The sequence below is a fragment of the Scyliorhinus torazame genome, chromosome 12 (genome assembly GCF_047496885.1).
Source record: "Scyliorhinus torazame isolate Kashiwa2021f chromosome 12, sScyTor2.1, whole genome shotgun sequence".
Lineage (NCBI taxonomy): Eukaryota > Metazoa > Chordata > Chondrichthyes > Carcharhiniformes > Scyliorhinidae > Scyliorhinus > Scyliorhinus torazame.
In genome coordinates this window covers 202,023,181-202,038,741 of record NC_092718.1, presented here as the reverse complement: position 1 = coordinate 202,038,741, position 15,561 = coordinate 202,023,181, and the positions used below count along the sequence as shown (strand labels likewise).

The window sequence follows — 15,561 nt, the reverse complement described above, 5'->3', positions numbered from 1 at the left end:
CTCTCTTAGTCCCTCTCAATCAATCGCATTCGATCTCTTCTTGCCTCTATCTTTCTTTTCACCTTTTCCCATCTCGAGAAATTCTCGCACAATTATCAGCAGTATCTCTTGGGCTCATAAATCTAAATAACATCATCACGTTTCTTTCCTTTGCAGAAGCCGGAAGTATTGAAACTCTGTGCTCATGGCAGTGGCTGTAGTCCGTTTAATTCTTGAGAGGGGTTGCTGATCCATTAACTGTTTAATTTGAGCATGAAGGGCAGGTTCCATCATATGCTACTGCATTTAGTCTAAAAACAGATGAATCAATTACAGACAGATTAACTAGTTTACTCAGTGACGGGTCCATTCCACAATCGCTACTGTAGTTAAAAAAGTAAAACTGCGAGCATTTGTAAATTGTCCTGGTTTCAGCTATCAGGGGCGGTGGATGTTGAATTCTGAATGATGCTCCCTCAATAAAATCCCATTTGTCCTCGGCTGTTATCAAAACTGGTCCTACAGTCTGTCACAAGGACGGACATTTGAGAGAATCCCATTTTTCAGGGGAGAATCTCCAATTCCCCCAATGCACATATTTATCCATACAATTGTTTAGAACTTCAGCCATTCCCTATTTTTTTTATCTTTCCCACAGGATTACGCTTCAGAAACACTTAATTGGCTAAAAAGCGCTTTGGGCTGCCCTGAGGTAGTGAAAGGCGCTAACTAAATAAATTCTTTATGATTACTTACATTGCATTCTGATTTGTCCCATTTTGAGTTTTTACGAGGGCCGTTTGTGACGCTACTGCCTCGCTGATAGATAAATAGGAAAACAAAACATCAAGGCCTATTTGTGAGTCAGCAACTTGATAATGATAATAATAATCGCTTATTGTCACAAGTAGGCTTCAATGAAGTTAAAGTGAAAAGCTCCTAGTCGCCACATTCCGGTGCCTGTTCGGCGAGGCTGGTACTTGCTAAAACAGATGGATTTACACTGACAGTAGATCATTGGTGTATAAGTCAACCCGGCCTGAGAGAACTCTTGCTTTTGGACACGGAAATGCATGTTTAGGCCTATACCCTGCATATAAGTTGGCCCCTCTATTTTTCAGCTCAGAATTGCGTGTTTAGGCTATCCTCAATTTAGGTGCAGGCCTCAATCGTTCACTCAGAAATATATGTTTAGGGTTATTATCAGCCGATAGGTTGGTGCATGGAACCAAGCAGGCGAAGAGGGCTGTGATGTCAGGAAGATGCATGAAAGTTTAGGATATTCCCACACAGAGCAGGCTGTGCAAGAGGAGCAACAAACAGAAACCACCTACATTCACCGGCAGTTCATATTTTACACTTGCCCTTGAGTCAATCCCAGTTTTTGGGAGGCATTTTATTGAAGCTTCAAAAGTTGTCTTATATGTTGTGACCGATGGTTATACATGGTTCCTGAGGCACCATGTTACACTCCTATGTGACACACAAAGATAGAAAAAGCTGGACACACTGGTCCTAGATCAGATTTTAGAAAGCACAGTCTTTAGACAAACTCAGTAATTTTTTTAAAAAATCATTCATGGGAATGTGGGCACCGCAGGCTGGGCCAGCATTTATTGCCCTTCCCTAATTGCCCTTGAGGGGGCAGTTAAGAGTCAATCACATTGCTGTGGATCTGGACTCACATGTCGACCAGACCAGGTAAGGATGGCAGATTTCCTTCCCTAAAGGACATTAGTCAACCAGATAGGTTTTTACGACAATCAACAATGGTTTCATGATCATCATTAAACGTTTAATTCCAGATTTCTAATGAATTCAAATTTCACCACCTGCCAGGATGGGATTCGAACCTGGGTCCTTCGAGCATTCCGCTGGGTTTCTGGTTTACTAGTCCAGGAACAATATCACTATGCCACCGTCTCCCCTGGAACATTAAAAGTTTAATAACTGTACACCAGATGTTATAAATGTTTCCATTCAAGCTCCTAAGAAATAATTTATTTAAGTAGGTGCCAAACCCTATGTGTATCTGGTTGTGATGTCAGCCCCAGCTCTGTGTTAACAATCTCCCCTCTGATGGAGAAGGCGGTGGGTTCACTTCTCGTTTTAAGAGCCTTGAGCACAAAACCCAGGCTGACAATTCGGTGCAGTTCTGAAGGATTACTGCCACCACAGGGTGCTGGGCGCAATTCACCGCCTCGCAACACAGCAAGCGTGAAACGCGCTTGGGCGGGCAAACGGGTGTGCACCGAAAATCGAGGTCTGCGCCCAGCAGTCGCCATGCTCTGGTCCCTCGCTGGTGGCGATATCAGGATTTGCGCCCCCCCCCCCCCCCCCCCCCCCCCCCACTGCCAGCGGCGGCATGCAAAACCGGCATTTGCATTCATTTGAATGTAATTAGCGGGTTTGACCCACGATGCTCCGGGCCTCCACGATGCTCCGCCCCTCTCCGGCGGAGGTCACGCTGGCACGGTTTACTACAGGTATTTACAAATGGGGACTGGGCCCAAGGCTGCTGGAGGGGGAGAGAGAAGGTCAACAAAGTTTGAAAAACTGTTTACAATTATAGCGCTTGCTGGGGATGGCTGGCAGGGCATCTGTAAATATTCACCGAGCCTCTGGTCATTTGCAAGCCCACCCAGGCCGTCCCTCTGGAAACCCAGTGACGCTGGAGAGCCAGCCGTCCAACTTGCCAAGGAGAGGCGCTGCTTCAGGCTGCGCGTATACCGTTAGCGCCTGTCCTTCGAGGACATGACAGACCATGTGTGCCGCCAAAGACTCACTGTTCTACAAGGCAACCTCACACTTCTGGCCCCATTCCCTGCCGTATCTGCAGGTGACCCCAGGTGGAATGTTCAATAGCCCCATGCCATCCTGGACCCACCCCATCCCTCATACCCTTCAGACAGAGGGTTGAAGCAGGGTGGCATATTGGTAAACGGTGTTTAACAATGACCATTTACATTATTGTGCCCTGACCTCTAACTCTAATCTATGTGCTGCACCCGTGCCAACTTAACTGGTGTCGAGCTTTCTTATTTTACTTGACGTACCGTTCCTTCTAGGTGTGACCCCAGACAGCACATCAGATATTGAGGTGGCCCCCTGCGTATGTTACGCTCTGACCTGAGGTGTCTTTGGCAGTCGTCCTCTGGAGAGCCCTGGGCCTGGATGGGCCCGGCCGACTTTCGGGTGTCACTGGTGATGAGGTGATTGTTCTGCCCGCTGCCCATGAGATGTGCCAGTGTCAGGTTCGAGGGGGGGGGGGGGGGGGGGGGGGATTCTGAAGCGTTGAGGTGTTCCAGCATCTCCCCTGCCGGAGGCACTGGCACAGGCTCTATCACTTCATCCTCCCTCAGGGTACTCAATGGCCCCCAGAGTGCTCCATGGGATGGTGGTGAGGCCGGAGTGAGCTCTAGAGGCTCCACCATCACCTGGCACTGCCAGTCCTGGAGGCCCGCTCTCGTCTCAACCAGAGTCTCGATGCCCTCAACCATGGAGCATAGAGATTGGGCCACGTCCCTCAGCGAGTGAGTCATGTCCCTCTGGTTCACGGTCATGTCCCTCTGTGACTGGCCGAAGTCAGTCAGTGACACCCTCATCCATGACTCTTTGTGACTGGGAAAGCTCTGGGGTGCCGTAGTAATGTCAATGTGGGCCCGGTACATGTCTCCCTGTGACTGGGCTCCCCTGTCCTGAGCCTCAGCCATCGATCGCAGTGTGCCTCAAGCCTTGGGCGTCTTGACCCATGGCTGTGACCTTTTGACCCTAGACTTCCACCGTGGATGTCACCTGTTCAGTGTTGACGTGGGAACCACGCATTGTTGGCACGATCTCCTGCACCTGAAGGCAGTTGGATCCTCCAACTGAACCTGCAGATCCCGGAATGTCGCTGACAATCCCTCCTGTAGATCCTGGCTCTGTGTCTGCATCTCCACCAGTGATACTTCCGAGAAGCACAATATCTGTCCGGATTACAGCTGGTACTTGGGATCGGGCAGCCATCCAACCACCCGCACCCTCAGGAGTCCCTACCTCCACCTGATGTGCTGCAACATGTGTGATGTGCGCACCAGAAGGTGACCGAGGAACCTCTTCACTAAAATGCCCCACTGAGGTGATTGTCTCTCCGCAGGTGAATGCAGAGCCGGGAAGTTGGTGTCATCCCAGAACTGGTCCTCCAGGGTGTGTTGGGATTCTGGCTGGGGGTGAGGTAGCCCGGATAGGCTGGCCTAGTCTGATGGTGATTCTGCAAGACAAAAGACAAGACACATGGTGAGATCTTGGGAAGGAGTGGTCTGGGGGAGAGGGGTGACTCACTTGCTATGGGGACATCATTTTGAATTAGGGACTCACTTGGTTGTCGCATACCGATCTCCGTCTTGGGATAGCCCTCTCCTGCGCCTCCCAGATAATGCCATCACCCTCTGCTGAGTATGGCTGCCCGGAGGTCCAGTGGGCAGCACGGTAGCATTGTGGATAGCACAATTGCTTCACAGCTCCAGGGTCCCAGGTTCGATTCCAGCTTGGGTCACTGTCTGTGCGGAGTCTGCACATCCTCCCCGTGAGTGCGTGGGTTTCCTCCGGGTGCTCCGGTTTCCTCCCACAGTCCAAAGATGTGCAGGTTAGGTGGATTGGCCATGATAAATTGCCCTTAGTGTCCAAAATTGCCCTTAGTGTTGGGTGGGGTTACTGGGTTATGGGGATAGGGTGGAGGTGTTGACCTTGGGTAGGGTGCTCTTTCCAAGAGCCTGTGCAGACTCGATGGGCCGAATGGCCTCCTTCTGCACTGTAAATTCTATGATTAACATATGCCCCTTCTGGTTTTTTTCCTGCTCCCTTCTATTATGGGCTGTTTTTTCCTAGTGGATACATAAAGGACATGGTGAGATACATGGAGGCAAGTTACACTGGGTAGTTTCAGAGGGGGGTCTGTAGCTGGTGGCATATCTGGGCAAGACACATGACCAAAGAGGACAACATAGCTGTTGGGGTTTGGTGCAGGGAGGGATGTGAGGAAGATGCGGGCAGATGGGTTTTGATTGGCCTCTAGGGGGGGGAATGGGGGTGTGATGTGAGGGATGAGAGTGATGTCAGGAGAACAGAGGTGGTGACTCACCCGAGCTGCCCTAAGGAGGTCATCCACCTTCCTGCAGGACTGCGCGCCAGTCTGCCTGGTGGGGCTCACCATCCTGTGTGCCTCGGACACCTCCAAACAGGCCCTGATGATGACCACGGGCGGGCGCCTCCGGCCCACCCTGGGACAGAGGGTGTCCTGCCTCTCCTCCACTGCACCCAACATTCGGTCAATCTCCGCGTCCACAAATCGGAGTGGGGGGCAGGGGCAGCTCTTTGTGGAGCCATCTTCGCTTGGCTGGAATGAGAGTGTGTGGGAAGTGAGTGAGTGCTTATAAGCAGCTCCAGTTTGTCAAGATCTCCAGCGCCAATTCTGGCCCCAGTGAATCTGACATTGGCGGGAATGAGAATTGCTCTAGATTCATGTGGGCAGAGTTTTGGTCCATTAACGTGTCATGAATTGCTCGAGAAATAGCACCCCAAACGGCCCTTCAGCGCCAGTGTCAACACTTAATAGTCTCAAACAGAGAATGTCGCATCTTTCCGATGAGATATCAGGCCAACGTCGGCCTCCTTTGGTGAATGTTAAAGGTCTCGAGATGTGGGCTGAGATTCTCTGGTGACCCACGGCGTGCTTCTTCGCGGCGGGAGGCAGCCCGCCCATTGGCTGACGGCAGGATCTCCTGGTCCCGTCGTTGTCAATCGGATTTCCCATCGAATCCACCCCACGTCACCGGGAAACCCATGGTGGGGATGTGCCATCGGCGGGACCGGAAGACACTGCCCGTGATTTTGTAGAAGAGCAGGGCAGTTCCCTCCAGTGCTCTGGCCAACAGGTATCCCTCGACCAACATCACTAATTAAAAACCTGATGATTTGACCATTGCTCGTGGCGGGACCTTGCTGCTGTGTTTCCCACATTACCACAGTGACTGCATTGTAAAGTATTTCACTATCTGTAAAACCCCCGAGACTGTCAAAGATGCCATATAATTGCAAATGCGGGGCAGCCCGGTGGCGCACTGGTTAGCACTGCTGCCTCACGCCACCGAGGACCTTGGTTCAATCCCGGACCTGGTCGCTGTCCATGTGGATTTGCACGTTCTCCCCGTGTCTGCGTGGGTCTCACCCCCACAACCCAAAGGTGCGCAGGGTGGGTGGATTGGCCACGCTAAATTGCCCCTTAATTGGAAAAAATTATAATTGGGTACTCTAAATTTATATTTTTTTAAATTGCAAATTTATTTTTATATGCTTAATGAAGTATAATAAATGAAAAATGTGTCAATCATCCAGGTCAGAATGAAGGGAAGACTGCCTGATGTTGTTCTAGCTGGTCACATCCTCTGTTATTCCGTATCTCTGACACGAAGATGGGGCATCTGAAGGCGACACCTGAACAAAGCAGTCAAAGAGCCTCACGCCAGTCATGGATGGGCCACATGGTGCGGCACGGCGGCACAGTGGCTCGCACTGCTGCCTCACAGCGCCAGGGACCCGGGTTCGATTCCGGCCTTGGGTGACTGTCTGTGCGGAGTCTGCACATTCTCCCCGTGTCTGCGTGGGTTTCCTCCGGGTGCTCCGATTTCCTCCCACAGTCCAAAGATGTGCAGGCTAGGAGTGTTGGCCATGCTAAATTGACTCTTCACATCCAAAGGTTAAGTGGGGTTATGGTTGGCCTAGGTCAGGCGCTGTTTCGGAGGGTAGGCGCTGACTAGATGGGCCTAATGGCCTCCTTCTGCACTTGTAGGGATTCTGTGTGCAACTCATGAACTGTTAGTAGGTCACTCGAACATAATATGTAATGAGTACCGTCCGAGTTCACCAGCAAACTGGTGGCCAACTGGCCTGTTTCTCTGCTGCCAAATTCAATCAGAGTCTTTCAAAATTATTGTATATTGTTTTCTTTTTTATCTTTCTCCCTTTCTTTCCCAAAGGTGATGACTCCTTCCTGGGATATTTTTCACAAAGGATTCCATAGGATGTGGGAACACAAACAGGCCATTCGGCCCGACCAGTCCATGCTGGCCTTCCACTCAAGCCTCTGGTCTAAATTTATCATTGTGACCATCGATTCCCTTCTCCCTCATGTGCTTGTCCAGTTTCCCCTTCAATGCATCCATATTATATACTTCAGCCACTTGCTGCGGTCGTGAGTTCTACATTCTCACCACTCTCTGGGTAAGGAAGTTTCTTGAACGTTGCCTGTCAGATCTCCTGCTCACTATCATCTCTTGATGGACTCGAGTTATGCTTTTCCTCATGAGAGGAAGTGTTTTTCTGTATTGACTGTGTAAAGCCTTCCATGTGCCCTGGTCAGCACCTGGCCCTGGCGAGCATCGCTGGGGTGAGTTTTAATCATCAGTGTAGAGGCCATTCAGTCACAGAGCCATCATTGCCTTTCCTCTTCCAACGTCCCTACATAACGCAGCTACCGCCAGCAAAGATAGCGCCCCTGAGCAGAATTTCTGGCCAATTGGTGCCCAGAGACAGCAAAGTCAATTGTAGTGTCTTTAACACTTACCAAATCAAGTTATTGAAGAGCAGGTATCAAACCTGCTACCATGCTGGGTTGATACTGTCTGTTGAACCATATATGAGCTTAAAATCTAATATACCTGATAGCACTTGATACTTTATTGGAAATGATCTAGTGGAAGAGGAAGTGGCAGGGGGTGGAGGGGGGGGGGGGGCAATAATGCCCTGGTCTCCGGGGTAGATCGGGATGACCCTTGCAAACTCTGCTCTTAAACAGAGCAAAGAAGCGCAACACATGCTAAATCGCAGTTTTACCTGAACTCTGCCTCCTGCTGGCTGAACATTGAAGAGCACCGCTACTCACGGAGAAGCCAATAAACCAAAGATGCCACAAAATATACAACAGGGGCGATTTCAGCCCGCGTTAGCTGTATTCCCCTATTCTCGCCGTGGAGATCCGGTTTTCCGGGCCCCTCTCCGGTGACATAACGGAACGTCGTGAACCTGATTTAAATACATTAGCAGCTCATTATTGGCAACCCCCCCCCCCCCCCCCCCCGACTGGACCTTCTCCCTTCACTGAATAGTCATCAGTCGCCGACGTGATTTCCAACAGCTGGCGCCCTCACTTCCAAAAGGGAGATGGGAGGTGAACGCTCATAATTCCAGGATGTCCATTGCAGAGGGGGCACCGGAGAGGACGCAGGGAAGCCAGATACATGCAACTCGGGGCCGGGGGAGGGGGAGGTCTGTGGTTCAGTTCCGGCATCTCTGTGGGGGGGGGGGGGGGGAGGGGTCCACCTGCAGATCTCAGCGCCCCTTCAGGCTGTGAGCCTCTTGGTTTAAAGGGGGCTCCTTTGCTGGGGGGGGGGGGGGGGGGTTGGTTGGTGGGGGAAGGGGTGATGAACCATTGGGAGTGGTCCATTCTAGGGGCACCGTGGGCTTATTGTGCCGTCAGTGTGGGAGGTGGGAGCTGCCATTCTCCCACTGCACGGGGAGGAAGTGCTGTGTTTGCCCGGGGTTTGCGGAGCCATGCCAGGACATCATGGAGGATCTGTATGGGAGAACAAAGTGATTTTTAATCTAAATGCGCTTTTACAATAGTGACTTATCTCTACCATTGCCTACGTTCACCTGTGACCACTCTGTGCCTATTGTTTCTTACTCTTCCTCCTGCTCCGTCCCTCAGGGGACCTGGGTCTGGAGGGTCTGGGCCTACCTTCGAGCAGCATGGGTGTTGCGGTGCTGCCTTCCTCGGTGTGCAGGGCTGGACCTGTGTCGCTCAGAGGGAGGGGGAGTGTCAGATGGACCGGACACCTATCGGGTTTCCTGGGAGGAAGGCCCAGGCTGCATTCTTGCCGAACCTCCTCCACCCAGGTGCCCGATATCCGCTGGGCTCCTCCGTGGGTAGAGGGGCAGCTGGAGTGAGATCCACAGCTCCGCTGTCCTCTGGCACTAAGACTCGTGGATTCCCACAAGTGATTGCACCCTGCAGTTGTAGCCCTCAGCCTTGGAGGTCATGAGCTGAACCGTAGAACGCACATCCCCTGCCATGGAGTACACGTCCTGCTCCAAGATCTCCACTGCAGCTGCCACCTTCGCAGTGTTGGCCTTGTTGCGTGGGAGTAACGGCCCCACCGTCTCGGACAGAAGGCGTTGGGCATCTCCCAGTTGGCCTTGCAGTCCAAGGAGGGACGCTGTCATCCCCTCCTGATTCTCGCGACTCTGCCTTTTTAGCTCCAGCATCTCTGGGACAACAAGACCCAGGATTCATCATCGACCAGGGGCTCAGCAGAATCCTGCGCTCCGGTGTCCCTCCGAGTACCAGACCCCTAGGACCTTCCTTCCTCCATTTGCTGTGGGTCTTCAGCTGTGAGGTGCTCACCAGTCAGTGACCCTGAAACCTGCCTACTCGAGAATCCCACCGACTGTGAGCCTCTGCACTGGTGAAGGGTGTGGGTGACAGCTGTGACGCCTCCTCATTCTTGCCTCAGAGATGTCACCCTGGGAGCTGCTCGGGTCTGCGGTCTCCAGACGGTGTGAGGATGGTGCGGGCTTGTCGACTGATTGGCCTGCAAGGGAAGCGAGATGGTAGTAGTATATCACGGGGCAGACTGATGGGAGAAAGGTACCTCACGTGAGGCTTGCACCGTGGCTGCATGTGTTGAGGGTTCTCACTTTTGTCTGGTGCCCCCCACCTCACCCTCTGCATAGGTGTGGTCCTGCTCCTCGTCGGCGAGCTCAAGGGCTCTCTCCTCAAAGGGTGTGAGGCATCTCAGCTCAGGCATGACTCCAGCCGGCTGTGCCTGCTCCACTGGTTCTGCTCGAGCTTGTCTTGCAATGAGACAGACGGGGAGAGTGTAGGCGGGAGTCCTGCCAGGTGAGATGATGAATGAAGTCTGGCATGTGTGGGAAGTGAGTGGGAGCAGGGATATGAGGAACAGATTATCTACTGGAGAGTGGGAGAGGGGAGAGCAGTAGGACAGGTATTGGGACCCCCTGAGATGGCTGGGAGTGAGATTGGTGTGTTAGGAGGTGCATTGGGTGACATGAGGAGGCAGACTTACCCTGGCTGCACGAAGAAGGTTATTCATCTTCTTTGGGCAGTTACTCTTATGGAGCCCATTGTTTTTTTCTGAAGAGGCTGAATATATGGTGAGTTCCCCCCTGCCCCCCCCCCCTTCCACACGCACCCCGAGTTCCCCCACCCCACCCCCCAACCAGGACCGAAATTTTGAAAAAATACAGGAAAAATTCCGTCCAACATCCTTTCCTTTTGGTCTGTATCAAGCAGAGTTAAAATCCATCAAAGACAAAAAAAACTCTCCCTGATTTATTCTGACAGATATTGCATTCATATCACACCTTTGACAGCCTCCCCCCCCCCCCCACCCCCCAGACATACCAAAGCACTTTAGTGCCAATGAATTACTTTTGAAGTTTAGTCACTATTGTAATGTATGTAATCATACATTGTACAGTACGAAGTCTTACAACACCAGGTTAAAGTCCAACAGGTTTGTTTCGATGTCACTAGCTTTCGGAGCGCTGCTCCTTCCTCAGGCGAATGAAGAGGTCTGCTCCAGAAACACATATATAGACAAATTCAAAGATGCCAAACAATGCTAGGAATGCGACCATTAGCAGGTGACTAATCAGGTGACTAACATCACCTGCTAATGGTCGCATTCCTAGCATTGTATATATGTGTTTCTGGAGCAGACCTCTTCATTCACCTGAGGAAGGAGCAGCGCTCCGAAAGCTAGTGACATCGAAACAAACCTGTTGGACTTTAACCTGGTGTTGTAAGACTTCGTACTGTGCTCACCCCAGTCCAACGCCGGCATCTCCACATCATACATTGTACACATACATATATATTTAAATATTCAGAACTATCAGGTGCCTTGAAGATAGTGTTTCCGGAATAAACCACCAGAGACTTTAGATGCATCATTTTTATTAATGGATATTTGGAAGCCCATTAATTGTTAACAGTATCTAACTTTAAAATGCCTAACAGATCTTCTGATATGAAGGGAGGTCTTTGCCATTGAGTTTTTGCTCATGTTTACTGTGTGGTGACTATTGCTGAACAGTGTGCCTGGGAGGAGGGTGGGGTGGGATTCAACCTTGACCACTCCAGGCCCTTATCCAAGAAGCTCGTCGCCAAGTATCCCACTGACAGGTTCTCTGCTCACACGTGAGGTATGGCCCCTTGGGCAAAGCGCTGAAGGCTGCAGAGCGATGCACTGGCATGAAGGCAGAGTGAGCAAGCACTTGCAGGGGTAAAGGTAAAGGAAATTTTGGCCTAATGAGTGACCCACCAGAAGCTGTCAACGTCAAGCAATCAATTTGAGTCTAATTTTCCAAAAAAATTACCCCCTGATCAGTCTGCACAGGGAGTTACACCATCTTTAGAACTGAGTAAGCAGTTATTGTGATGGCTTTCTGTCCCATCAGCATTTCGAGTGAAAGGTTAATACCTTCTGTGTGTGTGTGTTTTTTTAAAGACCGTCACTGCTGCCAAAGGTTTCACCTCGGGATCAGATCCCATGAAAGGAGCTTCTGGGAAAATGTGTATCCATTAGCTCCCTCAAGGCAGCTGTCCAGTTTCCTGACCGAAGCATCCTGACCATCCGCTGCGAAGAAATTAATGGAGCGTGAGGGATAGTGATGGGAAAAGGCCAATCGAGACAACAGCCAGCCAACCAGAGGAGCTGAAAGGCAGCAGTGATGGGGAGGTGGAGCAGCAGGCATTATCGAAGGAAGTCAATTAGCTGGCTCACTCTCCGTGTGTGGAAACAGAGCAAGGTCCGGATCACACAGTGTGTCCGTGCTTGTTATGCAGTGCCACAAAGTCTTAGCCTTGTCATGCCATCAAATCTGACAGTTTTGGATCAGGTCACCGATTCTCTAACCTTCAATTATATTTCTTAACTTGGCAGTCTGTAGTCCATGGCGGCGGAGAGCGGCTGACGTTTTTCAGCTTCTAAAGATGCAACTTTGTTGGCCAGATCATTGAGGTTTAAATAAACATTAGTCCACGGGGCACGTGACACTCCGAGACAACGGACCCAGCGGCCGTTAACCGAAACGCTCGCTGCACCAGGAAACGAGAGGGCCAGGGGAACATACCTCTTAAATTCCTCATCCCAAACAATAGGCGACAGAACGTTAAAAAAAAAACAAGACGCCAAAAGCAGGCTCACAGTTCTTGACCGTCAGCAGACAAAGGGGAGAACAAAATGTTTCACTTGAAATGAAACGTAAAAATTGCTCATCCTCAACTATGTATTAATGGTTGTAGTGAGTCAATGATTCAACAGGTTCTGTGAGAATGGAGGCACCACGGGCTAATTAAAACCAGTCTACTCTCACCCCAGCCTTTAATTAATCATCCGTCCTTTTCGCCGCCATAAACTTGCTGGACCTCTTCACCGGAGCTTATTTAGAACAGTGCAGATTTTAAACATATGTGTGAAATAAAAAATACTACCCCCCCCCCCCCCCCGCCTTCCCCAACCCCCCCCCCCCCTTCCACCAGCGTTCCATTAATTTCCCCTCCTTACACTGGGAGAAGGTTGGCAGTGCCAATGTTTCAATCCAGTGGGGAGTTGTGTTCGCTTCTAAATGAATGGTGACCCCAAAAGGATTGTGCCCCTCCCCCTTGCTGGGGTGGCAAAGAGGGAAATCAGTCATGAGAGAATGAAGAGCTCAAACCCGCCACCCCCCAGACAGTAGTGAACATACCACACACAAACACGAATAGGCCAATCAGTTCCTCGAGTCACGTCCGGCATTCAATTCAATCATTTTTTAAAATTAATTTATGGGATGTGGGCTTCACTGGCTAGGCCATTATTTATTGTCCATCCCTCGATGCACTTCATAAGGTGGTGGTACGCTGCCTTCTTGAACCGTTGCAGCCCATGAGGGGTAGGTACACCCACAGTGCTGTTAGGAAGGGAATTGCACGATCCTGACCCAGCCACTGTGAAGAACCGGTGATATATTTCCAAGTCAGAGGGGTGAAGGACCTGGAGGGGAACATTCAGGCAATGGTGTTCCCGGGTATCTGCTGCTCTTGTCCTTCTAGATGGCGGCAGTCGTGGGTTTGGAAGGTGCTGCCTAAGGAGACTTGATAATTTTCTGCAGGGCATCTTCTACATGGAACACACGGCTGCCACTGTTCATCGGTGGTGGAAGGATTGAATGTTTGTGGAAAGAGGAGCAATCAGGCGGGCTGCTTTGTCCTGGATGGTGTTGAGCTTCTTGAGTGTTGTTGGAGCTGCACTCGTCCAGCCAAGTGGAGAGTATTCCATTACACTTGGCTTGTGCCTTATAGATGGTGGGCAGCCTGGGGGGGGGGGGGGGGGGAGGGGGGGGGGGGGCAGGTATCAGGAGGTGAGTTACTCGCCACAGGATTCCTTGCCTTTGACCTGCTCTGGTAGTCACAGTATTTATATGGCTAGTTCAGTTCAGTTTATGGTCAATGGATAATGGGGAATTCAGCGATGGCAATGCCATTGAATGTCAAGGGGCAATGGTTAGATCCTCTTTTGTTGGAGATGGTCATTGCCTGGCACTTGTGTGGCATGGATATTACTTGCCACTTGTTAGCCCAAGCCTGTATATTGTCCAGGTCTTGCTGCATTTGGACAGGAACTGCTTCAGTATCTGAGAAGTCAGATACTTCTGACTTGGTTCTGAATATTGTGCAGTCATCCGCGAATATCCCCACTTCTGGCCTTATGATCGAAAGAAAGTCATTGATGAAGCAGCTGAAGATAGTTGGGTCTGCGTTGTTGAAAACTGCGTCAAGGAACTCCTGCAGTGATGTCCTGGAGCTGAGATGACTGACCTCCAACAACCCAATTATCTTTCTTTATGCCAAGTATGACTCCAACCAGTGGAGTTTGCCCCCGAGTCCCATTGACAAGTTCTGGAGCACAAATCTTCAGGCCTAATGCCGGAATATTGTCAGGGCCCTTGCAGTACCAGTGCCTTCAGCCATTTCTTGATGTCACATGGAGTGAATCGAATTGGCTGAAGACCGGCATCTGTGATGCTGGGGACCTCTGGAGGAGACCAAGGTGGATCGTCCACTCGACACCTCTGGTGGAAGATTATTGCAAATGCTTCAGCGTTATCTTTTGCACAGATGTGCTTGGCTCCTCCATCATTGAGGATGGAGATACTTGTGGAGCCTCCTCCTCCAGTGAGTTGTTTAATTGTTGTTTAATCATTCAGGGCTGGAAATGGCAGGACTGCAGAGCTTAGATCTGATCTGTTGGCTGTGGAATCGCTCAGCTCTGTCTATTACTTGCTGCTCATACTGTTTGCACACATGATGTTCTGTGTTGCATGCATGTAGCCTTGTGTCGTAGCTTTAACAGGTTGACACCTCATTTTTATGTATGCCTGATGTTGCTCCTGGCATGCCCTCCTGCATTCTTCAGTGAACCAAGGTTGATCTTCTGGTTTGATGGTAATGGTGGAGTGGAGGATATGCCTGGCCATGAGGTTACAGATTGTGGTTGAGTACAATTCTGCTGCTGCTGATGGCCCACAGCGCCTCATGGATGCCTAGCTTTGAGTTGTTAGATCAGTTCAAATTCTATCTCTTTTAGACAGTGGTAGTGCCACACAACACAATGGAGGGTATCCTCAATGTGAAGATGGGACTTTGTCTCCACAGGAACTGTGCAGTGGTCGCTTCTGCTCACTTGTCCTGGACACCTACGGCAGGCAGGTTGGTGAGGATGAGGTCAAGTACGTTCTTCCCTCTTGTTGGTTTCCTTACCACCTGCTGCAGTCCCAGGTGAAGGATTAAACAAAACAGTATTGAGGGAGAGAGTAGAACTGATGTGTGCCAGGGCAGCACGGTGGCGCAGTGGGTTAGCCCTGCAGCCTCACGGCGCCGAGGTCCCGGGTTCGATCCCGGCTCTGGGTCACTGTCCGTGTGGAGTTTGCACATTCTCCCCGTGCTTGTGTGGGTTTCGCCCGCACAAACCCAAAAGATGTGCAGGGTAGGTGGATTGGCCACGCTAAATTGCCCCTTAATTGGAAAAAAAATGAATTGGGTACTCTAATTGAAAAAAAAAACTGATGTGTGCCAGACTTATGTGGTCACTCATAGCTGAATTTAAAGTGGTAATCAATAAGTAAACACTTGACTAAAACTCCAAGATTACAGGCCAGGGATCTCTAATTAATAAAGGCACTTGGAAACATTCAGAGAGTAAGTCAAAATTCAGAAATTAATTTTGTTAATGCGTTAACCAATCCCCATGGCACTCCCTAACCTGTTCCGTTAAAGTCACTGTTGAGATGTTCCCTGTTGGGTTGTGGACTAAATAGGCACATATTGTGAGGTCAGAAAGGGGCTCAATGCTGAGCGAGGCTGCTGTAGAGTGGCAGGTGTTAGTAAGTCCCTGGCCGTTGGGCTTGAGAAGAGGTCAGGCGAAGAAGATCAGGAAATAACTGGCTTTCTTGCCTAATTGAGCATCTTGAAATGTAAGA

The 15,561-nt window shown here is 50.5% G+C and overlaps 2 long non-coding RNA genes across 2 annotated transcripts; one reads left to right on the top strand and one right to left on the bottom strand.

Moving 5' to 3' along the window:
* Window positions 1-1,752: 1,752 nt before the first annotated feature.
* On the bottom strand, window positions 1,753-3,908 carry LOC140387283 (uncharacterized). The gene is made up of 2 exons (XR_011933832.1): window positions 3,775-3,908; window positions 1,753-1,906 (listed from the first exon to the last, which is right to left on the bottom strand). It is a non-coding gene; the product is annotated as an uncharacterized lncRNA (long non-coding RNA).
* A 171-nt stretch (window positions 3,909-4,079) lies between these two features.
* Window positions 4,080-12,270, top strand: LOC140387282 (uncharacterized). Its single transcript, XR_011933831.1, has 3 exons — window positions 4,080-4,257; window positions 6,996-7,239; window positions 11,550-12,270. It is a non-coding gene; the product is annotated as an uncharacterized lncRNA (long non-coding RNA).
* Window positions 12,271-15,561: the final 3,291 nt, after the last annotated feature.